The following is a 27,432-nucleotide window of genomic DNA, read 5'->3' as shown; positions in this document are numbered from 1 at the left end:
TTTAAGGTCTGATATTTTTATACCTCCTGCTTCACTATTCTTGCTAAGGATCACTTTGGCTATTCTGGGTCTTTTATTTTTATAAATGAATTTCATGAAGCCTTTTTCTATTTCTATAAGGAATGATGTTGGGGTTTTAATTGGAATCAATCACATTGAATCTGTACAGTGCTTTGGGTAGTATGGCCATTTTGACAATATTAATTCTGCCTATCCAAGAGCATGGGAGATCTTTCCATCCTCTAAGTTCTTCTTCAATTTCTTTCTTTAGTGTTCTGTAGTTTTAATTGTAGAGGGTTTTCACCTCTTTTGTTAAATTGATTCCCCAGTATTTTTTGAGGCTATTGTGGATGGGATAATTTATTAATTTCTCTTTTAGAGGATTCATCACTGATGTATAGAAATACATTTGATTTATGGGTATTGATTTTATATCCTGCTACATTGCTGAATTCATTTATTAATTCTATAAGTTTTCTGGTGGAATTTTTTTGATCCTTTCAGTATAGAATCATGTCATCAGCAAAAAGTGATAGTTTGAGTTCTTCTTTTCCTATTTATATCCCTTTAATTTCCTTTTTCTGTTTGATTGCTCTGGCTAGTGTTTCAAGAGCTATGTTAAATAGAAGTGGTAAAAGAGGGCATCCCTGTCTTATTCCAGTCTTTAGAGGGAATGCTTCCAATTTTCCTCTATTTAGAATGACTCTGGCCTTGAGTTTAGCATAGATAGCTTTTATAACGTTGAGATATGTTCTTACTATCCCTAGTTTTTCTAGAATTTGGAACATGAAAGGGTGCTGTATTTTGTCAAATGCTTTCTCTGCATCAATTGATATAATCATATGGTTCTTATCTGTAAATTTTTAATGTGATGAATTACGTTTATTGATTTCTGTATGTTGAACCAAACTTTCATCCCTGGAATGATCATAGTGCACTATTTTTTAAATTTTGTTTTGTATGTGATTTGCCAAAATTTTATTGAGAATTTTTACATCTAAGTTCATCAGGGACATGGGTCTGAAATTTTCTTTTCTTGATATTTCTCTGTCTGGTTTTGGTATTAGGATGATAGTAGCCTCATAGAATAAGTTTAGAAGTGTTCCCTTCTTTTCTATTTTATGGAATAATTTGAGAAGTATTGGTATTAATTCTTCTTTGTAGGTATTGTAGAACTCCAGAATCTGTCTGGCCCGGGCTTTTCTTTGTTGGTAGGCTTTTAATGGTGTCTTCTATTTCCTTGCTTGAAATTATTCTGTTTAAATTCTGTATGCCCTCCTGATTCAGTCTGGGTAGATCATATGCCTCTAGAAATTTGTCAGTGTCTTCAAGGTTTTCTATTATACTGGCGTATAAAATTTCAAACTGGTTTCTAATTGTCTTCCATATTTCAATACTTTCTGCCATGGAGTTTCCTTTTTCATCACTAATTTTAGCAATTTGAGTTTTCTCTCTCCTCCTTTTCTTTGAGGTGGCAAAGAGTTTGTCAATTTTATTTATCTTTTCAAAGAACCAGCTTTTGGTTTTGTCAATTTTTTGAATTGTTACTTTTGTTTTAATCTCACTTATTTCAGCCCTGATTCTAATTATTTCCTGTTTTCTACTGCTTTTGCTGTTGGTTTGTTCTTTTTTTCTAGGGCTTTGAAATGTAATGTCAGGATATTTATTTGTTGACTTTTTCTTCTTTTAAGGAATGAACTCCATGCAATTAACTTTTCTCTTAGCACTGCCTTCATAGTGCCTCAGAGATTTTGATATGTTTTAACAGTGTTCTCATTTTCCTCTAAGAATTTTTTTTATCTCCTCCCTGATGTCTTCTGCTATCCATGCATCATTGAATAATGTATTATTTAGTCTCCATGTGTTAGAGTAAATTTTATTTTTTATTTTATCATTGATTTCTAATTTCATTGCATTATGATCTGATAGGATGCAGGGTAGTATCTCTATTTTTTTATTTGCTGAGAGTAGCTCTGTGGCATAACATATGGTCTATTTTGGAGAAGGATTCATGTGCTGCTGAGAAGGAAGTGTATTCACTCATTGATGGGTGGAGTATTCTATATATGTCTGTTAAGTCTAAATTATTGATTGTATTATTAGTTCTATAGTTTCTTTGTTTAGTTTTTGTTTGAAATATCTATCTAGTGGTGAGAGAGGTGTGTTAAAATCACCCACTATTATTGTGTTGTGGTTAATTTGATTCTTGAAGTTTAGAAGGGTTTGCTCGATATACATAGATGCCCCATTGTTTGTGGCATAGATCTTTACAATTGTTATGTCTTGTTGATGTATGAGTCCCTTGAGTAGTATGAAATGTCCTTCTTTGTCCTTTTTCACTAACTTTGGTTTGAAGTCCACTTTAACTGATCTAAAGATGGAAACCCCTGCTTGTTTACATGGTTCATGTGAGTGGTATGTTTTTTCCCACTTTTCACCTTCAATTTGTGGATGTCTTTTCCTGTGGGATGAGCCTCTTGAAGGCAACATATTGAGTCTTTTTAATCCAATCTGCCAATCTGTGTCTTTTAATTTACAAGTTTAGGCCATTCACATTCAGGGTTATTATTGATATGTTTTTTATTTCTGGACATTTTGGTTTATTTTTGGTTTTAACTTGACTTGGTTTCTCCTTTGATTGGCCTTTCCCTTAGTGTAGTGTCTCCCTTTGCAGATTTTCATTGTTGTTTTTCATTTCCTCCTCCTGGAATATTTTGCCAAGAATGTTCTGTAGTGCAGGCCTTCTTGCTATAAATTCTTTAAACTTTTGTTTATCATGGAAGGTTTTTGTTTTGTCATAAAATCTCAAGATTAATTTTGCTGGATATAAGATTCTTGGTTGGCATCCATTTTTTTTCCAGAGCTTGGTATATATTGTTGTAGGATCTCCTGGCTTTAAGGGTCTGGGTTGAAAAATCTACTGATATCTGAATTGGTCTTCCCCTATATGTAATCTGATTCCTCTCTCAGCCTTTAAGATTCTCTTCTTATCCTGTATGCTAGGCATTTTCATTATAATGTGCTTTGGTGTAGATCTGTTGTAATTTTGTACATTTGGTGTCCTGTTAGCGTCTTTTATTTGATTTTCCTATTCATTCTTCATGTTGGAGAAATTTTGTGATGTTATTTCATTGAAGAGATTGTGCATTCCTTTTGTTTGAATTTCTGTGCCTTCCTCTATCCTGATAAATATTAGGTTTGGTCTTTTGATGTTATCCCATAATTCTTGGATGTTCTGTTTATGGTTTCTTACCATCTTCACTGTGTGGTGAACTTTATTTTCAAGATTGTATATTTTGTTTTCATTGTCTGAGGTTCTTTCTTCCAAGTGATCCAGTCTGTTGATGATGCTTTCTATTAGTTTTTTTATTATTATTTGGTTCATCATTTCCTTCATTTCAGAGATTTCTGTTTGTTTTGTTTTGTTTTTCAAAATATCTACCTCAAAATAATTTTTTACTACCTGAATATGATTTCTTATCTCTGTTGGCATGGTCAAATTTGCCTGTATTTGCTGGCTTATGCCATTCTTTTTTAAAATATTTTTTAGTTGTAGATGGACACAATACATTTTTTATTTATTTATTTATTTATTTATTTATTTATTTATTTATTCAATGTGGTGCTGAGGATCGAACCCAGTGCCTCATACATGCAAGGCAAGCACTCTACCACTGAGCCACAATCCCAGCCCATGTCATTCTTTAATACGCAGATAATTTTAATTATGTACATTCTGAACTCCTTCTCTGAGGTTTCATCTACAGTTCTGTCAATAGATGATATTATTGTAATATCTTGGTTTGTTTAGGGCACCTTTCTCCCTTGTTTTTTCATGTTGTCTATGTGTCTTCCTTTCTTGCAGTTCAGATCTATGGTATTGCAGTTTTTATCTTATAATCTTGTAGTGTCCCTACAGGTTAAGAATACCTCACCTTTTAGGGGGGAGATCAATGTTTACAGCACCAAATGCACCTAATATGCAACCATAAATCAGTTAGCTTCTATTTAGACACTTCAGTTTTGCCACTATAAATAGAAATGACAAGTACAGTTATCTTCTACCATATAGCTAGTAGGTTTACATAAAGGTTTACAGTTTCTAATGGAGGTCAGAGAGAGAATGACGGTAGGATGTGATGTTTATGAAGTAGGATGTGAGAATATAGAGGTATTAGATTATAGGACAAGTGAAAGGAGAATCAAAAGAAGTTGGCTGTCAGCAGGAGAAAAAAGAGAGTTGACCCCATGCAAGGCTCCCTGTTGCCTCTGCAACAGGGTGGTGTCTGTTACCACAGCTTGTAGGGATACCTCTGGTGCACCTGGGCCCACAGGGACCTTGGAGATGGTCTTTTAGGTCCGGATTGTTATCTCTAGATGGAAGCAGCCATGTCCCTAGTTGATGGCGGCAGTAGAGTCAAGCCTGTGGGGTACCTTGATGTTGGGTTTCCAGGCCCCAGTCTGTGTCCCAAAATGGAAGTTGCCCCAAATAAAGATGGTGGAGACAGCAGTGGAGGTAACCCAAGATGACAGTGGAGATGTCCCATGATGGAGGCAACTGCTTTCAGAAATGGGGCTGGAAGGATGGACAGTGCGATGTCATTGGGGGAGCCTGTTCAGTGATGCCACACTGTGGTGTGTGATGTTGCAATGGGTAGCTTCCTCCTGGCCTTTTCCATTGTCTCATGGTGGAAATTACTGTCTGGGGAGGGCTATAGTGGTGGCTGCAGTGTCCCAAGATGGAGTTGGTTTAGGTGGAGCTGTACATTGGTGGATAGGAAACCACAGCCTCTCTACATGGGCACAGTGTGCCCCCTTCAGTCTCAGGAGGAGGTGCAACAGTTGTTTTCTTCCAGCACTTTAAAGATATTGCTGTGCCATCTTCTGTCCTGTAGTTTTTGAGGCATTAGTGCACAGTTATTTGTATCATTATCCCCTTATATGACTTATGTTACTTTTTACTGATCACTTTCAAGATCTTTGTGTTTGGTTTTTAGATATTTGGTTATGATTTTTCTTTAATTTTGTTTTTTCCCCAAATTCAGGAAGTTTTAACAATTATTTCTCAATTATATTTTCTGCACCAATATCTTTTCTTCCTTTCCTTTTTGAATATGTTTTCTGAGTCTCTACATTTTATATCAATCTTTCCTCTCTCTGTTCATGTGCTTAATTTATAATTATCTAAATTCCAGTAACTGACTGTGTATTATCTTCATTCTTCCACTGAGTTTATCCAGTGAATTTTAAAATTTCATGTTTTACATTTAATTTATAAAATTCCATTTGACTTTTTAAAAATGTCTTTCTCAGCTTAGAACTTCTCTTTCCTTTCATTTCAACAGTATTTATATTTACTATAACTTCACTCCATGGAGTATGACTATAATGCTTTTTTCCTCTTTCTCTTTCTTTATTTCTTTTCTTTTGTGCATGCTTATGTGTGTGTATGTGTTTGTGTGTGTGTGTGCATATGTGGCATGCGGCTCAAGAAATGGAAACTAGGGCTTCGTGCATTCTAGTCTAACACTTACCACTAAGCTACCTCCTCAGCCCCACAATAGCTTCTTCAAAGTCTTTGACAATTCTAACATCTCAGTCACCTTGGCCATTGGCATGTTGCCATTTTCTTCATGTTTTCAAATTTTCCTGGTTCTTGATGTGTACTATACTTTTGGATTGTATTCTTGACATTATGAATATTATATTGTTAGACACTGGGTCCTATTAATATCCCCTGGTAAATGCTGTTTTTTTTGTTGTGGTTTGGTTTGGATTGGTTAAGCTAGATGAACCTGATTAGGTTCAACCTAAAAGTTCTATTTTACACTCTTTGGATGGATCTTCCATGTTCAGTTCAGTTTACAAAGAAATCCCTATGCTACCTTGGCTGTCCCACAATTACCCCTCTTGTGATTTAGTTTGATACTTGTAGTAGCTTTTGTCATCATTAAATTAAGATATTTTATTACACTGCTTTGGGTCAATCCTGTGTATGTGCAATTAAACAATAAATCTAAAATTTATACAGATTCTTTTAAATAACTAGGATATTCCCTTGTCAAGGTCTTTTGTCTCCCAGGATTCCCCCTCTCCATATTCTACAGCTTTGAGGGCCTCTTTTACCAATTCAGTGTCCTAAAAGACAGGATTTCTCTTGGATTTTTAATTACTCATACTGCCACAGGGGAAGTCTGTGAGTGAAGGGCTTTTAGGTAAAACATTCACTTCCTCTTTCTAAGTAATAGCTGTTTCTGGGGTGTGTGTGTGTGTGTGTCTCTCTCTCTCTCTCCCTGTCTCCCTCCCTCTCATTTCATGGGAAGAACAAAAAGAGAAGCTCCATTTCCCAAGTCCTTTGAGTTCTGTGAGGTACCCATCCTCTCTTTTAGGGTCTTTTACTTTTTTGTTTGGTTCCATACTCTGTTCTCATCAATGGACATTTGGAAAGATTGAATCTTGTTGCTTTCAAAGAGATTCTCTTAGCTTTGATAAAGTATACTTTACACAGGTGATTGCCCTGTGAGGTACCTGCATTGTTCAGAAAAGCATGTATCAGAGGTAGATAGATATTTCAAGAATAAATACACATATATCTAATTGAATGGTTATCATCCAAAACTGAGTCCTTAACTCTATGTTGTGAAATGAAAAATGGTTCATGGCACTCTAATTAACTGCATGATGAAAAACAATTGTGATTAATAGCACAATAAAATACTTCCCATTTTCAAATAACTAAAAATACATATTTAGCTTTTTCAGTATTAAAAACTAATTTGAAAAAAAATCCCTTTTTTGAATCTACTGCAGGTGGCTTGTCCCCTTTCTGGGTTTCTTTTGGGATATCCTGAGTTCTTTCCCAATATCTAAGTCCTTGAGATAGAATTTGTAAACAATTCTAAACATTATAACATCTCCTCCACTCCTCACTCACCACAACAGCCTCTTTGGGAATAACACTAATGACCACTACTTTTCAATACATTGTAATTCAACATCTTTATCTTTTTTCTTTTGTTGAAACACTGCTAACTACAGATAAATAATGTTGCTTTCTAAATAAACAATGTCATATCCAAAGGCAAAATGCAAATGGAAATCAGTAATTAAGCATAAAATGTACTTTTAAAGAACAATGGAGTATTGTTTCCCAGTATCTGTTATACTTCACTGAACTTGGAATGCACGGTTACACTGCTTTTGTAAATATCATAATGGAGCATGGCTATTTCCTTGACAAAACATGCAGCTCTGAGATAGATCCAGGCAGAAAACAAAAAATAATATTTTTTAAAAATTTTAAACCGTCATTTCAGGCAGCTTGGATGTACATACACATAAACACACTCACACTACAATTGTGAGTGTTTCATAAAAAGTCAACACCAGGGTGTGAATATACTTTTATACAACCAGAGATATGAAAAATTGTGCTCTATATGTGTAATAAGAATTGTAATGCATTCCACTGTCATATATAAATAAAAATAAAAATTTAAAAAAATGTCAAAACCAGGAATATTTGAGGCATCGTGTCAAGCTTTCAAACAGTGATTTTAGACCAACTGGCTCTGCATTGATTTACATGAAGATATTGATTGTCTTAGGATGTAGCTTGCTGATGGAGTGTTTGTCTAGCATGTCTGGCTTCAGTCTCCAGCTTTGCCAAAAAACAAAACAACAGCAAAAAAAAAAAAAAAAAAGGAGACCATCTTCACCCACACCCACATAAAAATCTGAATAGAGATATTGATAGTAGCACTTATTGGACACTTAGGATATGACGGTACTGTTGTTCATTGGTACATTATAATTATACATAATACTGGGTCAATGCTGTTTTAATACTTCTTGGGCTGGGGATGTAGCTCAGTGGTAGAGTGCTTGCATAGCTTGCACAAGGCCCTGGATTCAGATCCCAGCACTGCAAAAAGAATACACACACATACACACACACACATACACACACACCTTAATTCTCACAACAATCTTTTGATGTAGGTACTGTTATTTCCAAATTCATATATGGGAAAACTAAGGGAGCTCAGTCAATTTGAACACATAGCAAATGACACTGCTGAAACCACGCACCAGTCTGGCCCTAGTACCCAAGATCTGAACCCACTACGTAACCTATTGCCTTCCCAATTTGTGCAAAGAAGAAAGAGAAAGATACTTGTATAAAGATATACAGATCTGGTAGAAAAGCTTATACAATATATTACTTTCTGCTATTAAGCCATACTCTTTCCCTCCCCTTCTCTTTCCTTCCTTTTTCCTTCTCTAGTCCACTAAGTCCATGCTATGGACTATCACACACTTGTACAGCCAAGTGCTCACTTGATGTTTTTGGCTACCCTAGGAGAGACAGGGTTAAAACCACAGAGAGGAAGAATCCCCTTGGCATGCTAGAGTGACTACAGCCCTAGCTCTCCGGAAAGGGTTAGTGATTGGCTATAACTATTTCTTCCTGAATACAAAAGGTCATGGTTTTCCGGTTACTGAGAAAGGGAGAGTTAGGGAAAAATGAACCTTAAATTTGGTCTTAAGGCGGGGTGGGACGAGGGGAGGGTGGAGAGTAGGGAATGAAAAGAAGGTGGGCTTCTCTGTGTGGTGCCCTAATTATTTCTATTACATGGAAAATATATCAGTACTTTTTGGGACCCCTTAAATGCTTCAGTGCTTGGGAATGATGCTATGTGCACAAGAGTGGGCTGCCACCTCTAGAGTGGTGATTGACATTGATGGGTTATTCATGAGGAAAAAGGACAGGAGGTTACAGGGCCCTGGACAGCAAAGGGATAGGTTGGAGAATCTGTTTGTTTTTTAAGTCTTTGATATGCTTGAAGAATGCAAAGGAATTTGAAGAGAAAACATACAAAATCCTAACCTGTTTTTTTTTTTTAATTATTTACGTTTTGGGTAGGAATAGGAGGTCAAGAAGGGTGGAGAGGTTGAAGGAGATTTACCAGGCTGTATGGGTTATGTCTATTATAGAACACTCATGTAGAAATAAATAATTGTTAATTTGATTTTTTTGTGTATTTAAAGTGTTTTATAACATTCACTTGGTAAAAATATCAGTAACTCTCTAAGTAAATCAATATATTGATCAAGAGAATCTCCATCCATTTTTTAAAATTATTTTTCAGTTTTCAATGGACCTTTATTTTACTTATTTATATGTGGTGCTGAGAATTGAACCCAGTGCCTCACACATGCGAGGTAAGTGCTCTGCCACTGAACTACCACTCTAGTCCATCCCCATCCATTTTTACTCAAGCTCTAGCACACTGGGTGCACTGTTCTGTATTAGCACTGTAATCATAGAAATTTATCTAGAAATTTAAATGTTTATCTAGGAAGGAAGTGATTAAATGACTTCTGCTATGTCCATGGAGTCAAATACCACAAAGATATTAGAAATAATGATGCAGTCATATATTACTTAACATACATATCTATTTATCTGGTAAGACCCATTTAAAACAGCTTTTGAAATAGAGAGATGTTTCTTATTTTTATTTTATTGGTTCTTTTAGTTACATATGACAGTAGAATCCATTTTGATGTAATTATACAAGCATGGAATGCATCATGTTCTAATTTAAACTACAGTACTTTTCCTTTCCCTTCCCTTTCCCCACACTCTGCTCCCAATCCTCTATTGATCTTTCTGCCATTTACCCATACTTATTTTTATTTTTTAATTAATTTCCTGAGGATATATGTGTGTGAGTGTGTGTACATGCATATGGATAGTTCGAAGTTTAGAAAGATAAATAAAACACACAAAAGGATTATCAGCAGACATCTCTGAATCATGGTAGAATATATGACATTTCTCCATTTTGGGGTCATTGTGTTATGTTTTAGATTTGCTGCCATGTGAATTAGTTTTGGTTTTGATTATGTAATACTTCCACATAATTTTAAAAATCAGAACATAAATTACAAAGTCTCCATCCCACTCCAAGCCCCTGATTCCCTTGTTCTCATTCTGGTATTAGAACACTAATGATTCAAATGAATGAAATAGGGTTTGCCAGGTGCAGTGGCACAAGCCTGTAATCCCAGGGACTCAGCAGGGTGAGGCAGGAGTATCTCAAATTGGAGGGCAGCCTGCACAACTTAGTAAGACACTGTCTCAAAATGAAAAATAAAGAGGACTGGAGATGTAGCTTAGTGATAAAGTGCTGCAGGATTCAAACCCCAGTATCCAAAACAAAACAAAACACCAGGTTTCTTAAGATATAGGGTATAGATGAAGAGAAGTAGTATGCAAGTAACCAAGCTCACTATGCTAATAAAAAGCTAGGATTGTGCTCACTTTGGCAGCACATATACTAAAATTGGAACAATACAGAGAAGATTAGCTTGGCCCCTGTGCAAGGATGACACGCAAATTCGTGAAGTGTTCCATAAAAAAATAAAAAGAATTAAAATCTGTACTTTGTGAACCAAGTTTTCCATGACTCGTTCAGGACTTCTTTATTTTCTCTCTTTTAGCAGACAGCATGAATTTCATTTACTATTTTACACCCTAGAATCTAACACAGTGCCCAGCATGCAGGTTTGGGAAAACACTATTTTATTTAGGTCCCAAAGACCAGCACAAAAATTTTGTCTCCATCATTTCCTAATCATCCAACATAGATTGGAACTGTCAAGGGGGTTGATTTTTTAGTGGATGTGTAGCACTAAAAATGTATGGAGTTAGGTTGTTTGTCTTAGCTTCCAAATGGGGAGGGGCTCCCAAAGGAGGAATGCCAGAGAATGACTATTGTCTAAGAGTTTATAAGGAAGCTAGCTCCAAATTCATCCTGAGTAAGGCATATAGTGTCCATGAGCTCTTCTCATGCCTTTTGATCTGATCGGGTTACCATACCTTTTTTGGTGGGGATGTGAATACCAGACAGTATATGTCTGTCAGTTCTCCCCACACCCTCCTTACACAGGAGACAGCCTGACTTTGATGGGGCCTGGTTTGTGTCTATAGTTTTTCAGCCTTGCTACACAGAGACCTGACCTCAAAGGAGCCCAAATTTCCTGTTTGACCATTTTAACCCTTTCTTCTGCCTCAGATGGAAGATGATAGACATTTATTACTAATATCCCAAATGGACCATGATCTTATTGAAGATGGAAATAGAATTTTCAGATGGGATTTCTGAGAAGGATTTTGTTGCTCCTGAAAGGAAACACAGGAGAAGTTAACCTTTTTTTTTTTCTGATAGATGCAGTAGTGCCTAAATATGATGCCTGAAACTCTTATTGCAGAGCAAAGTATTCTAATGGAAGTATTTTTTGATGACAGAAGGCTCATTCCTGGACTCCCTGGAGACAGAAACCAGGTATCTTCTGGCTTCCAGACATGCTGAAGAGCAGAAAGCCAAAGTGCTGGCTTCTGAAGAACCTATCCAGAATAGTACTATTTCCCCTAATATCCACTGGAGGTCAGGATTCCACTGCTGATAATGTCTGTTGTTGTCCAGCAAAAGTAGATGTAAAGGATTGTCTGCCTATTGTCAGTCCTTGTAATACAAATGTAAATAGGTCCAGGACTTATTTGTATGGATAAAATGGATAAGACAGAACTGGAAATCCAGCTCCCAGCCCTAATTCACCCCTGATCCTTGACCTGTGATAGAACACCAGGAGTCCCCTCCATATTGCTGTGTAGCTAACACGGACAGTGTGAATGACTCTTCCTAAACCTTAGCAGGTATGCTTGGATCACAGAGATTTCTGTATAAGAATAACAAAAGGAGTAGTGTTAAATCTTAAGACCTCATTGTGTTTGTATGAACTCCAATTATAGCAGCTCTAATTTATGCTTATAGTATATAAACTCCTGTCGTTCAGAGAAAACACAGGACTTCACTGCTCAAGGAGGATGAGTTTGGAAATCTCTGATTTCATTGTTTTTGACAAAACTGTTTTCAGGCAGAACAGAGAAGATTCTGTTTATTCATGATTAATTACTCATGACTTACTATAATTTGATAAAATAAAAAGTAGGATATATTGAAATCTTACTCATTGCCCAGTGAAGACATGGCTGTAATATGATGATGATGATGGTCATCAGTGCCGCCATCTTGTGGGAGTGAAACCAACACCTGGCTTGGAGCAGCCGCTGCTGAGATCTCTGGCCAGTGTCATTTCCAACCATCCACAAGGATGGGGAATATCTTTGCAAATCTCTTCAAGGGCCTTTTTGGGAAAAAAGAAATGCACATCCCCATGGTGGGCCTGGATGCTGCAGGGAAGATGACGATTTTGTACAAACTGAAGCTGGGTCAAATTGTGACCGCCATTCCCACCATAGGTTTTAATGTGGAGTACAAGAACATCAGCTTCCCTGTGTGGGACGTGGGTGGCCAAGACAAGATCCAGCTGCTAAGGCGCCACTACTTCCAGAATACCCTTGGCTTGATCTTTGTGGTGGACAGCAATGACAGAGAGCGTGTGAATGAGGCCTTCGAGGAGCTCATGAGGATGCTGGCTGAGGATGAGCTGTGGGACACCGTCCTCCTGGTGTTTGCCAACAAGCAGGACCTCCCAAATGCCATGAACGTGGCCAAAATCACAGATAAGCTGGGGCTGACAGGAACTGGTACATTCAGGACACCTGTGCCACCAGTGGGGACGGGCTCTATGAAGGACTGGACTGGCTGTCCAATCAGCTCCAGAACCAGAAGTGAACCAGAACCCCCCACCCCCTCACTTCCTCCTCTCCACCCTTGCTTTCCTCTCATATGGCAAACGTGAGACTCTGTGGTCTTGAGTGCCAGAAGCTGTCTCCATGGGTTGATCAGTGTGCATCGCACCGTGCTGTATATGTGCAGATGCAGCCTGCAGCCAGGTTTTTGTTTAATGTAAATAGTTTCTGTTTCCACTGAGGCAGTTTCTGGTACTCCTATGCAATATTACTCAGCTTTTTTATTGTAAAAAGAGAATTAACTCACTGTCAGTACTGAGGAGAGATTTAGGCATGTGGGCACCTGGCCTCCAGGAGCTCCTGGGCTGTAGATTGGTGTTGGGATCCATTTGGTGGTTGATTTTTAACCCAAACTCAGTGCCTTTTTCAAAATAGTTAAAAATACAAGATAAGGAGAACACTTGAACACACAGAAGGGAGACTATGCCCAGTTTACAGCCTGAAAACTAGTCCATCGGATCAACTGTTCCCCTCTGGGAACACAAGACGGTGACACAACCGCCATCCATTGCATGGTCCCGATAGAGACCCCGTGACTCTCCTGTCTTTGGGTCACTTGCATTCCATAGCGTTGTGCTTGTACTTGTGCTCACACAGTCACCTGAGGGCGGGCTGGGAGAGCCATTGCAAGGGACACAGCCCAGACACGCCCTTGGTTGACATGTAGCCAGAACAGCAGCCCATGTTCCCAGCACCCACTCAGTCTTGCACCTGCTCAGCATGCTGGCAGGAGGTCTTGGTCTCCCCAGCATGAGTGCATGCAAGCTGGGAGGGTTGGTCCACTCCAGACCCACAGGTCCCAGAGCACCCCCATCTCCATGTGTGAAGTACCTTCCTCCCTCAGCCTGCAAGGGTCCGATTTGCCATCGAAAAAGACGATCTCTACTTTTTTCTTTTATATTTTGATAAACAGTGAAGAAGCTGGAGCTGTTAAATTTATCTTGGGGAAACCTCAGAACTGGTTTGTTTGGTGTTGTGGAACTCTTAATTCTTTCAATACACGATTAGTAATCAACTGTTTTGTATACTTGTTTTTAGTTTTCATTTTGACAAGCACTGAAATTATAGCTATTAGAATAAAGTCTCTTAACTATTAAAAACTAATGATGATGATGATGATGATAATAATAATAATAATGACAATAATACTGTCAGTAGCCATTTCACCCTTGCCAGACACTGAGCCAAGCACTTTACAGCCTCATTCAATGTTATGAAACATATACTTAGTATTTCCAGCACCATTTTACAGATGAGAAAGCCAAAGCCCAAAGAGGTATATTAGTTTGTACAAAGACCTCCTCTAATATCTCATGTTCCTTTCTGTGTTCTGCAACATAACTTGTAAATAAGTGGTTATTCATCTGTCTCATCTTCTAGATTAATCTGCCCAGTGTCAAGAGATTCTGTTTTCTTACACTGCATCCCTAGTACCTGGTACAGTGCATGTCACAGTAGAAATAGAACTGTGACGTATGCATCAGTACCACATTGAGCAAGTAAAAGAATGGTTAGTCAAGTAGATTTCCAGGTTTCCAGATTTTATAGCCAGGGATAAGTATGGGTTAAGGAGGAGGTGAGGAAATAGGTTACATATTTTTTATAGATTCTAGTCATTTGCAGATGGAAAAAACACTGAAATAGGAGTCTTCAGAGCTGGGGGCAAATTCTTCCTTTTGCACTGATTTGGGTGTATGATATGAGTAACTAGTGGGCACTGCATGTTTTTAAATACATTAATTCATTATTTATAACAGTCAAGGTATATACAGATTTTTCATAGATTTTAAAATGTTGTGCAACCAAGGTGGCACAGTTGATATATAGGCCAAGTTGACCATTTTGAATCACTGGCATTTCCTCCACATTCAGTTCTTCTGACTATTAGCTAAAGATCAGTGATGCTGCCCTGAGTATTTTAGTAATGTATGGACAAACTTTTACAAAAAATAATAATAACAGAAATGTATGTGTTTTAGTTTACAATAGCAAAAAAAAGCATATGGAAAGTGCACTTTGTAGTGGCCATAGCGAATGCTAACATTACACATCCAAAGGATAATCACCATAAAATCCAACTAAACATCTTCAAATTTTCCCTAGAGCTCTTTCTTAATGGAAGCTGTCCCAACTAATCTCTTTCACCAAATCTTCCAATTCCTTTCTGACTTTGGATCTGTTGTCCCTCAATGTCTGCCTCTCCAAACCCTCTGTTATCCATTTTCTCAAACATGGACATTTTGCTGTCTCTGAACCTCTTCTGTTAGCATCTTATTATCAAAAGCCAGCACTACAGTAAAGGGTCTTCCTTGCAAGGCAGCAGGAACAATTCCCTTTCCCAACTCTTAAAAAATTAACAAAAAACACATGTCAGCTTTATAATGTAGTGGTAAGCACCTTTTTCAGCTCCATTATTATTTCATTGCAAGAGTTTTATAATTGTTTATTTTTTCATTGTATTTATTTTTAGACTGTATGACATGTGATTTTGTTCCTTTATTTTTCAGTGCTGAGGATCGAACCCAGGGCCTCACATATGCTAGGCAAGTGCTCTACCTCTGAGTTATACCCCCAGTCCGTTGTTTTCCATTTTTGATCATGATATGGGACTGATTTTTTTAGACTGGGTCTTGCTACATTGCCCAACTGGACTTGAACTCATGATCCTCATCCAAAGTAGCTGCAATTACCCACATATCCATCATGCCTGGTTGGCAAGGAGTTTCTTTTTAAAATGTATTTAAAGGGCTGGAGGTGTGGCTCAGGGAAGAGAGGGTGATTCTCACTTCTATCCAGGTCCCAATTCAGATCATAAATTTTATTTGTTTAATTACTATTTCTTTGAGATTTTTGAAGATCAAAACTCTATCCAATTCTTTCTGAATATGACCTGCCCAGTATAATAGCCAACATATCACTTTTCACAAAATATCTATGTGTGTATAAACTAAGAAGAGAGGGGCATTCTACTCTTCTAAAAAGAGAAGGAATACAGCTTAGAGGTATATTAGTTTGTACGAAGACCTCCTCTGATATCTTATGTTCCTTTCTGTGTTCTGCAACATAACTTGTAAATAAGTGGTTACCCATCTGTCCCATCTTCTATCTAGCATGTGTAGGGCACTATGTTCAATCCCTAGCACCACAGAAATGAATTTAAATTAAAAGTTTAGATAATTTTAGGCTGAAGCTATAGATCAGTGGTAGAATGCTTGCCTAGAGTACATGACCCTGAATTAGGGTATTATAATAGAAATACTAATCAACTCTTTTAGTGGTATTTGGGCATACATAAATTCTAATGATGACTTGTGAATGATCAAGATCTGGGAAAAGCTCCTTTGATGTGTGGTGAATTCTGTAATAATTCCCATGTGCACTGTCTCAGTATAAGGAGTCAGAAATCCCCTTTACCACCTCATTGCTTACCAGAAGAGTTAATCTGACATCTGCTCCACAAAGCTACACATTGGTGATAATAGTGATTGGACACGATTTTAATAACTCCAGAGTAGGTCAGGGGGCTCTTTTCCTATCAGTTTCATTGCTAAGGTTAATTAACTAATTCAACTAGTAGTATGCTTATCAGGTTTCAACCAATAGCCTGCATGTTGGATCTATGAAGATCAAGGAAATATAGTCCTTGTCTTGTCTACAAAAATGGGAGTGCAAAGGAAGTTCTCAGAGGAATAGTACAAATGTGTACTAGACAGAGGAGGCATAGTAGCAGAAGTTGGAGGAAACCCAGAACTCTCTCTTGTGAGCACAAGAGTGCGTACCTGTAATTGACAAGTCCATTAGTCACTGTGTGCACATCCTTAAATATGTAAGCTTGAATGATATCTGTATATTTTACTTAACAAAAGAAAATATTCTAATCGGCATGCTGTATATACCCATTCTGCATTCAGGAAATTGTTAGTAATTACTCAGGTCAATCCCATTTTGAGAAAAATGACACTAACAGACACTCTAAGAATCAAAAAGAATTCAGGAAGCTATGGAAATTATGGGGCTGAAAGACATAGACCCTTCTCTTAAGGAAGGAAATGGGAGTTGATGGATGTCCTCATTTACCATAAATCACCACTAGTTAACAAAAGATCATTACAATAGCATCTAAACTCTATTGACTATATAGAATGTTCCATATTCTTCATGGAATTAATGTTTACTGAGTGCTTCCAGAGCACTAGCTTCCAGGCAAGGTGGGCACACATGATATAACTCAGGTTTTGTCACAGGTTCATAGAATTCATAGTCTAATAAACAGACACAAAGATAATTACAATGCTGCTGAGATGGGAACTAGGAAAGCTGTGAGAACAGAGGATGCTGGGAAAACAGACATGGGGATCCTTTAATACATGTAGTCTCAGTAGGGAGCTTTTTAAGAGGTAGGCAATATCATTATCCCCGTTTGCCTGATGAGGAATTAACAGTGACAATAGTTCCCTGTATATAGCAGGCACTCGGTACACACTTCTTTAAAAAAATGAATGAGTGTTAACGTCTTGCTTGAGAACACACAACAAGGGGGTGTTGGATTTAGTTTTCACCCCCAGCTCTGCCTGCTTCAAAGCCCCATGCTGCTTCTAGTACATTGACATTTTCTTTCTTGTTGACACTTGTTTTAATCATTATAACTCTCACTTTAGTATTTAATTGATTCTAATTTCTTTTTTAATATTTATTTTTTAGGTGTAGTCAGACACAATACCTTTATTTTGTTTATTTATTTTTATGTGGTGTGCTGAGGATTGAACCCAGGGTCTCGAGTGTGCTAGGCGAGCACTCTACCACTGAGCCACAACCCCAGACCAATTGATTCTAATTTCTTAAGATCATCTAAATACTGTGGGGTTTATGTCAGGAAACAGTTGCTGAGACAGAATACTTTAAGTTTCTGTATTTTCCTGGTGCCAACCTACAGGAAAAACCTGGAATGAAAGTTCATCCTAGCTATGAATTGTCCTGGGATATTTTTTTCTTTTGCTTTTTACATTTTAATAAAATGATTTTTAAATTTTTAATTTGTTAAATATGACAACAGGATGCATTCCAATTCATATTACATATATAGAGCACAATTTTTTATATCTCTGGTTGTATACAAAGTAGAGTCTCATCCTTTGTGTCTTTATACATGTACTAAGGTTGATGATGACTATCACATTCCACCATCTTTCCTACCCCTATTCCTCCTCCTTTCCCCTCCCTCCCCTTTTGCCCTTTGCCCTATCTAGAGTTCATTTAATCCTCCCACCCCCACAGCATATTATGGATAAGCAACCTTATTTCAGAGAAATCATTTGGCATTTGGTTTTTGGAGATTGGCTAATTTCATTTAGCATTATATTCTCCAGCACCATCCATTTACCTGCAAATGGCATGATTTTATTCTCTTTTAAGGCTGAATAATATTCCATTGTGTGTGTATGTGTGTGTGTGTGTGTATAATATTTTCTTTACCCATTCATCTATTGAAGGGCATGTAGATTGGTTCCACAGTTTAGCTATTGTGAATTGTGCTGCTATAAACATTGATGTGGCTGTGTCCCTGTAGTATGTTGTTTTTAAGCCTTTGGGTATAGACTGAGGAGTGGGATAGCTGGGTCAAATGGTGATTCCATTACCAGTTCTCCAAGGAATCTCCATACTGCTTTCCATATTGGCTGCACCAATTTGCAGTCCCACCAGGATTGTATGAGTGTGCCTTTTCCCCCACATCCTCACCAACACTTATTGTTGCTTGTATTCTTAATAGCTGCCATTCTGACTAGAATGAGATGGTATCTTAGAGTAGTTTTGAGTTGCATTTCTCTAATTGCTAGAGATGTTGAACATTTTCTCGTGTTTTTGTTGATTAATTGTATATCTTCTTCTGAGAAGATTCTGTTCAGTTCCTTGGCCCATTTATTGATTGGGTTATTTATTTTTGGGTGTTAAGACTTTTGAGTTCTTTATATATTCTAGAGATTAGTGTTCTATCTGATGTGCATGTGGTAAGAATTTGTTCCCAATTAGTAGGCTATTTACCTCACTGATTATTTCTTTTGCTGAGAAGTTTTTTATTTTGAATCCATCACATTTATTGATTCTTGATATTAATTCTTGTGCTATAGGAGTCTTATTAAGGAAATTGGGGCCTAATCTGACATGATGGCAATTTGGACCTACTTTTTCTTCTAATAGACACAGTGTCTCTGGTTTAATTCCTAAGACCTTGATTCACTTTGAATTGAGTTTTGTGCATGGTGAGAGATAGGAGTTTAATTTCATTTTGTTGCATATGGATTTCCAATTTTCCTGGCATCATTTGTTGAAGAGGCTATCTTTTCTTCAATGTATGTTTTTGGTGCCTTTTTCAAATATAACTGTAATTGTGTGGGTTAGTCTCTGTGTACTCTATTTTGTATCATTGGTTTACCAGTTTATTTTTATGCCAATACCATACTGTTTTGTTACTATTGCTCTGTGGTATAATTTAAGGTCTGGTATAGTGATGCCACCTGATTCACTCTTCTTGCAAAGGATTGCTTTAGCTATTCTGGGTCTCTTATTTTTCCAGATGAATTTCTTGACTGCTTTTTCTATATGAGGAATGTCTTTGGGATTTTGTTTGGAATTGCATTAAATCTGTATAGTGCTTTTGGTTGTATGGTCATTTTGACATTATTAATTTTGCTTATCCAAGAACAAGGTAGATCTTTCCATCTTCTAAGGTCTTCTTTGATTCTTTGATTTCTTTCTTTAGGGTTCTGTAGTTTTCATTGTAGCAGTCTTTCACCTCTTTCATTATGTTGATTTCCAAGTATTTTATTTTATTTATGATGCTATTATAAATGGGGTCGTTATCCTGGTTTCTCTTTCAGAGGATTTGTCACTAATATACAGAAATGCCTTTGATTTTGGGTATTTATTTTGTTCCTGCTACTTTGCTGAATTCATTTACTAGTTCTAGAAATTTTCTGGTGGAATTTTTTTGGGTCTTTTAGCTATAAAGTCATAACATTGGCAAATTGTGCTTTTTTTGAGTTCTTCTTTTCCTATCCATATCCCTTTAATTTCTTTCATCTAATTGCTCTAGCCAGTGTTTCAAGAACTATGTTAAATAGAAGTGGTGAAAGAGGGCAGTCTTGTTCTAGTCTTTAGAGGCAATGCTTTCAATTTTTCTCCATTTAGAATGATAGCTTTTATGATGTTGGGTTATGTTCCTGTTATCCCTAGTTTGTCTAGTGTTTTGAACATGAAGGGGTGCTGTATTTTTTCAAAAGCTTTTTCTGCATCTATTGAGATGATCATATGGTTCTTATCTTTAAGTGTATTGATGTGATGAATTACATTTATTGATTTCTGTATGTTGAACCATCCTTGAATCCCTGGAATGAACCCAACTTGATGGTGGTATACTATCTTTTTGATCTGTATTTTTATTCAATTTGCCAGAATTTTGTTGAGTATTTTTGCATCTATATTCATTAGACATATTGGTCTGATATTTTTTTCTTCGATATGTCTTTGCCTGGTTTTGCAATCAGGGTGATATTGGCCTCATAGAATGAGTTTGGAATTTTTTTTCTATTTCCTGAAATAAATTGAAGAGTACTGGTATGATTTCTTCTTTAAAGGTCTTGTAGAACTTGGCTGTGTATCCATCCGGTCCTGGGATTTTCTTGGTTGGTAGGCTTCTGATGGCATCTCCTATTTTGTCACTTGAAATTGATCTGTTTAAATTGTATATATCATCCTGATTCAATTTGGGCAAATTATATGACTCTAGAAATTTGTTGATACCTTTGATATTTTCGATTTTATTAGATTACAAGTTTTCAAAAAATTTCTAATTATCTTCTGTATTTCTGTAGTGTCTGTTGTGATATTTCCTTTTTCATCATGGATGTTAGTGATTTGAGTCTTCTTTCTCCTTCTCTTTGTTAGTATGGCTAAGGATTTGTCAATTTTATTTATTTTTTCAAAGAATCAACTTTTTTGTTTTGTCAATTTTTTAATTATTTCTTTTGTTTCAATTTCATTGATTTCAGCTCTGATTTTAATTATTTCCTGTCTTCTAATGCTTTTGATGTAGATTTATTCTTCTTTTTCTAGGGCTTTGAGATGTAATGTTAAGTCATTTACTTGTTAACTTTTTCTTCTTTTAAGGAATGAACTCCATGCAATGAATTTTCCTCTTACAACTGCCTTCATAGTGTCCCAGAGATTTCAATATGTTGTATCTCACCTCTAAAAAATTTTTAATCTCCTTCTTGATGTCTTCTGCAACCCATTGTTCATTTAGTAGAATATTTATGTAGTCTCCAGGTATTGGAGTAGCTTTTATTTCTTAGTTTAGCATTTATTTCTAATTATATTCCATTATGATCTGATAGAATGCAAGATAGTACCTCTACTTTTTAATATTTTCTAAGAGAGTTGCTTTGTCGCATAGTATATGGTCTATTTTAAAGAAAGATCCATGTGTTGCTGAGAAGAGAGTGTATTCGCTCGTTGACTGATGAAATATTCTATATATTGTCAAGTAAGTCTTCGTTATTGATTGTATTCTTGAGTTCTATAGTTTCTTTGTTCAGCTGTTGTTTGGAAGAGCTATCCAGTGGTAAAAGAGGTGTTTTAAAGTCACCCAAAATTATTGTGTTGTGGTCTATTTGACTCTTGAACTTAAGAAGAGTTTGTTTAATGAACATAGATGCTCCATATATATATTTATAATTGTTATGTCTTGTTGGTGTATGGTTCCCTTGAGCAGTATTGTAATGTACTTATTTATCCCTTTTGATTAACTTTAGTTTGAAGTCTACTTTATTTGCTATGAGGATGGAAACCCCTGTTTGCTTCTACAGTCCATGTGGGTGGTATGATTTTTCCCAACCTTTCACTTTCAGTCTGTGAATGTCTTTTTCTATGAGATGAGTCTCTTGGAGGCAGTTTTTTTAGGTCTTTTTTTGATCCAGTCTGCTAGCCTATGTCTTTTGATTGGTGAGTTTAGGCCATTAACATTCAGGGTTATTATTGAGACATGATTTGTATTCCCAGCCATTTTTGTTTATTTTTGGTATTTAACTTGACTTGGTTTCTTTTTTTTTATTGGTTGTTCAAAACATTACAAAGCTCTTGACATATCATATTTCATACATTAGATTCAAGTTGGTTATGAACTCCCAGTTTTACCCCAAATACAGATTGCAGAATCACATCGGTTACACATCCACATTTTTGCATAATTCCCTATTAGTAACTGTTAACTGTTGTATTCTGCTGATTAGTTTTTCCTTTAGTGTAATACCTCCCTCTGCTGGTTTTCATCAGTTTTTCATTTCCTCTTCGTGAAATATTTTGCCAAGGATGTTCTTTAGTGCAGGCTTTTTAGTTGTAAGTTCTTTTAACTTTTGTTTATCATGGAAGGTTTTTATTTTATCATCAAACCTAAAGCTTAATTTTGTTGGATATAAGATTCTTGGTTGGCATCCATTTTCTCTCAGAGCTTGGTATATTGTTGTTCCATGATCTCCTGGCTTTGAGGTCTGGGTTGAAAAATCTTCTGAGATACAAATTGGTCTCTCCCTATATGTGATCTGATTCATCTCTCTTGCAACTTTTAAGATTCTGTCCTTATTCTGTATGTTAGGCATTTTCATTATAATATGCCGTGGTGTGGAACTGTTGTAATTTTGTACATTTGGTGTCCTGTTAGCCTCTTGTATTTGGTTTTACAATTCATTCTTCATGTTTAGGAAATTTTCTGATATTATCTCATTGAAGAAATTGTGCAATCCTTTGGTTTGAAACTCTGTGCCTTTCCTCTATCCCAATAACTCATATAGTTGGTCTTTTGATGCTTTCCCATAATTCTTGGATGTTCTGTTCATGGTTTCTTACTATCTTCTCTGTGTGGTCAACTTTATTTTCCAGATTGTATACTTTGTCTTCATTATCTGATGTTCTTTCTTCCAAGTGATCTAGTCTGTTGGTGATGCTTTCTATTGAGTTTTTTATTTGGTTTATTTTTTTATTCATTTCAAGGATTTCTGACTATTTTTTCCAGAGTCTCTGTCTCTTTCTTAAAGTAATCTTTTGCTACCTGTATTTGCTCTCTTATCTCTTTGTTGGAGTGATCAATTTTGCCTGTATTTGCTCAATTTTGCCTGTATTTGCACAGAGTTTTACACCAAAGGAATCCACAATTTCTTCATTGAGATAACTCACAGATCATTTTAATTATGAACTTTCTGAACTCCTTCTCTAACATTTCATCAACTGTGCTGTCCATGAACTCTATTATTGTAGTAACCTGGTTTGTTTGGTGCACTTTCCTCCTTTGTTTTTTCATGTTGTCTATGTGTCTTCCTTTCTTGCAGTGTGGGTCTGAGGTATTACAGTTTCTCCCCTAAATTCTTGTAGTACCCATGCAGATTGTCTGTCCCTCACCTTGATGTTGGGCTTCCAGACCCTGATGGTGTCCCTCAATGTATGCTACTGCAACTAAAGGTGGAGGTGGCAACAACCAAGGTAACTTGAGACAATAGTGGAGATGCCCAAGATGGATGCAATGTTTTACAGAGATGGGGCCAAAGGGTCGGCATTATACTTTCTTTAGGATACCTGCTCTGAGATGCAGCTGCTTCTAGGCACTGTCTGTTGTCAAAAAGTTTGGGGCTACTGTGTGGGGAGGGCTAATGCTGTGTCTTCAGTGTCCCAAGATGGAAGTGGGTTAGGCTTGGGCTCCCAGGTTGAGGGGGGCGGTGAACTCGGACTTACCCTGGACCTGGGTCCTGAGTATGTTGGTGTGGGTGGATGTGGGCCAGGCCTGAGCTCCCATGGTAGTCTCTGTACTGGATTTTGAGGCAAGTCTTCTCTCTCACCTTTTCCAGGTCACAGAAGAGTCTGGAAAGTTTCCTCTGTGAGAATTGAGTCTCACATAGGGGATGGTTAAAAGAGGACAGCTGCAGTTTCCAAGCCTTTCGCATTGGGTAAGACATCCAACTTCCCAAAAAGGTGCTTCTAAGGTCATTGTCATTTTCTGAGCTGTCTGCTCTTTGCACCCTCATGAAATGTTAGGAAGATAGACTGCAAATCTTTTGGCTTCAGGGAAACTCCTTTTACTGTGGACTCAGAGGCTCCTGGCACATTGTATGGGTGTTGTGTCTTACAAGATTCTTAGAATGTCCAGGTAGAAAATGTCAAAGGAAGAAGATTCTCTCTTCAGGAATTCCATGTACTGCTCTGAAAGTGTAGGGTAAGGATGCTATATTTCAGGACTGAGGGATTATCTCAGGGTGTGAAACACAAAATGTTTAATTATATTGTTAACTGATTTGCCCACCTCGACATGCAACTTTCTAGTCTAGGCTTGTCTTACTCGCTTCAAAGCCCTTTTACACTTTGCTGAAAGTAAGAACTTCCAAAAGTATGAAAAAACTGGTGACACCCATGGTAATTTTAGTCCTACCTGGATGTTAAAATTTTAATAGTAATATCGGTTGAGTATTCCTTATCTGAAATGCCTAGAATCAGAAGTATTTTTTTTATTTTTTCAGATTCAGGAATATTTGTATATATATAATATGAAATCTTGGGGATGGGACTCAAGTCTAAACATGGTATTCCTTTGTGTTTAATATACTCCTTATACACATACACTGAAGATAATTTTATACAACAATTTTAGTGCACCTAAATTTTGACAACCTGTCACATGAATTTTTCACTTGTAGCATTATGTGGGTCATCTGAAAGTTTTGGATTTGGGATTTCAGATATTCAGATTAGGGATGCTCAACCTGAGCATCTAGCATATTGTGGCCATACCAACATTTTTGTGGAATGATGGAGAAGAGTGTCAACATCACACCTCATAGAAAATAACTACAATGTTTTCTTCTAAATATCTCTGAGTTTTCCTCCTAATTTCCTCTCCTTATTGGCAATTGCCCAATTTTCTTTCTTTGTAAATACTCCATTCATTATCAAACTCTGTTTCCCCAAGAATAGAAGCTGCCCCTCTGTTCCCATAACTGTCATCTGTTTTTGTAGAAGCAGAATCTAAGCTTCTGGTTTGCCTTCTTTTGACTAGAAATTGTTTCTGCAATAAAGGATGTTCCTCAGGACACAATCTTTGGATAGCAGCAGGACATTGTACACAACAAATTTTTCCCTCTCAGTGTCCAAATTTCCTTATCCTTAAAAGACAGAGATTTATATTTAAGAAGAAGAAAGAAAGTTATGTTTCCTTTTCTTGGTTCCCTGAGCATTTTGCCACAGGACCAGCGGAGAATCTCAGGGGTGAGAAATTGGCTGTTGGTGTTGATAATGTTGAAAAGAGGCAAACCACATTAAACTATATCAGAGAGGGGCTGGAGATGTGGCTCAAGTGGTAACTTGCTCACCTGGCATACTCAGGGCGCTGGGTTCGATCCTCAGCACCACATAAAAATAAAATAAAGATGTTTTGTCCACTGAAAACTGAAGAATAAATATTAAAAATTCTCTCTCTCAAAAAAAAACAACTATATCAGAGAAAGTGCTAGTGGATAATTAAGCTGAGGACTGCTTACACTGCCTGCTTACCATTACTAATCTTTGTGGGCCTTGGCATTGAATGACTATGATTTTTCATCCTAAATCTATAGCATAGCAGTTCTATTACTTTGGGCACATTTCTCTAACTTCTTATATCTCAGTTTATTCATCTTGAAAAATGGAAATAGTATTATGCATTCTGAGTTGTTTTATGAGAATTGAATAAGAGAACACATGTGAAGTGTTTAATAGTATGGAAATGAATTTATTTCATTCTTTTATTTCATCTCAAAAAAGAGAATGAAATGAATGAGTTAACTATTTAATTTTTTAAAAATTTGCTGAATGTTTTATTTGATATAAGGAGACTGATTCATACTGGAATAGGGAGAGGGAGCATGAGAGGAATAGACAAAACTCTAGATAGGGCAGAGGGGTCTGAGGGGAAGGGAGGGGACAGGGGGTTATAAATGATGGTGGAACATGATAATCATTATTAGCCAAAGTACATGTATAAAGACACGAATTGGTGAGAATATACTTTGTATACAACCAGAGATACGAAAAATAGTGCTCTGTATGTGTAATAAGAATTGTAGCACGTTCTGCTGTCATATATAATTTTTTTAAAAATGGAGAAATTTCTATAAGAGTTAAAAAACAAATTTTAAATGAAAAATGAAAAAAAACTTTTAAACATTGTTACTGAGTTAGTTGCCATTATCTTTATTACCTTCATTTTTCATTTTCATAATCACATAAACTAAGTGAATTTCAATTAAAAAATAATTTAATTCTACTGAAAATATTAGGAACAGTATAATGGAATCCAGAATTGCCAATTTGGTGAATGAATGAGTTTTGAGAAATGTTAACCCATGTTGTGCCCTGTGGTATGGATTATGCCAACATCATGAAGAATGACACTGAAAAATCAGGTATTGAGGTCTCTCAACACCTTATAATGCAATAGAAAACTGTACTTGGTGTCTAATACACACAGCCAAATTAATTTTTAATTGCTTTTATTTTTTAAATACATGAAAGTGGAATGCATCACAATTCTTATTACACATATAGAACACAATTTTTCATATCTCTGTGTATATATAAAGTATGTTGACACAAATTCATGTCTTCATACATGTACTTTGGATAATGATGTCCACCACATTCCTCCATCATTGCTAACTCCCTGCCCCCTCCCTTCCCCTCCCACCCCTCTGCCCTATCTAGAGTTCGTCAATTCCTCCCATGCTCCGTCTCCCTACCCAACTATGAGTCAGTCACCTTATATCAGAGAAAACATTTGCCATTTGTTTTTTTGGGATTGGCTAACTTCACTTAGAATTATCTTTTTCAATTGCATTCATTTACCTGCAAATGCCATGATTTTATTCTCTTTTACTGATGAGTAATATTCCATTTGTATATAGGCACATTTTTTTAATCCATGAATCTACTGAAGGGCATCTAAGTTGGTTCCACAGTTCAGCTATTGTGAATTGTGCTGCTATAAATATTGATGTGGCTGTGTCCCTGAGTATGCTGTTTTTAAGTCCTTTGATTATAGACCAAGGAGAGGGATAGCTGGGTCAAATGGTGGTCCCATTCCCAGTTTTCCAAGGAATCTCCATACTGCTTTCCATATTGGCTGCACCAATCTGCAGTCCAACCAGCAGTGTATGAGTGTACCTTTTCCCCCACATCCTCAACAACACTTATTGTTGTTTGTCTTCATACTAGCTGCCATTCTGACTGGAATGAGATGGTATCTTAGAGTGGTTTTGATTTGCATTTCTCTAATTGCTAGAGATGATGAACATTTTTTTCATATATTTGTTGATTGATTGAATATCCTCTTCTGAGAAGTGTCTGTTCATGTCCTTGGCTAATTTATTGATTGGGTTATTTGTTGTTGTTGTTGTTGTTCTTATTGTTTGGTGTTTAGCTTTTTGAGTTCTTTATATACCCTAGAGATTAGTGCTCTATATGATGTGTGAGGGGTAAAAATTTATTCCCAAGATGTAGGCTCTCTATTCACCTCACAGATTGTTTCTTTTGCTGGAAAGAAACTTTTTAGTTTGAGCCCATCCCATTTATTGATTCTTGGTTTTAATTCTTGTGCTATAGGAGTCTTATTAAGGAAGTTGGAGTCTAATCCCACATGA

The 27,432-nt window shown here is 36.7% G+C and overlaps 1 long non-coding RNA gene, 1 other non-coding gene and 1 pseudogene across 2 annotated transcripts in view; all 3 read left to right on the top strand.

Moving 5' to 3' along the window:
- Positions 1-10,322: 10,322 nt before the first annotated feature.
- Positions 10,323-10,429, top strand: LOC120891267 (U6 spliceosomal RNA). The gene has a single exon (XR_005735640.1). It is a non-coding gene; the product is annotated as a U6 spliceosomal RNA (small nuclear RNA).
- A 594-nt stretch (positions 10,430-11,023) lies between these two features.
- On the top strand, positions 11,024-13,824 carry LOC120888340 (ADP-ribosylation factor 1 pseudogene; annotated as a pseudogene).
- A 9,795-nt stretch (positions 13,825-23,619) lies between these two features.
- The window catches only part of LOC120890719 (uncharacterized), a 135,739-nt gene continuing 131,926 nt past the window's right edge, over positions 23,620-27,432 (top strand). Inside the window, exon 1 of the long non-coding RNA XR_013431586.1 lies at positions 23,620-23,712. This is a non-coding gene — a long non-coding RNA (uncharacterized LOC120890719). The remainder of the gene's footprint in view (positions 23,713-27,432) is intronic.

Source organism: Ictidomys tridecemlineatus, chromosome X (genome assembly GCF_052094955.1).
Source record: "Ictidomys tridecemlineatus isolate mIctTri1 chromosome X, mIctTri1.hap1, whole genome shotgun sequence".
Lineage (NCBI taxonomy): Eukaryota > Metazoa > Chordata > Mammalia > Rodentia > Sciuridae > Ictidomys > Ictidomys tridecemlineatus.
Note: the sequence above shows the minus strand (reverse complement) of the source record. Positions and strands in the feature narration are given on the sequence as shown.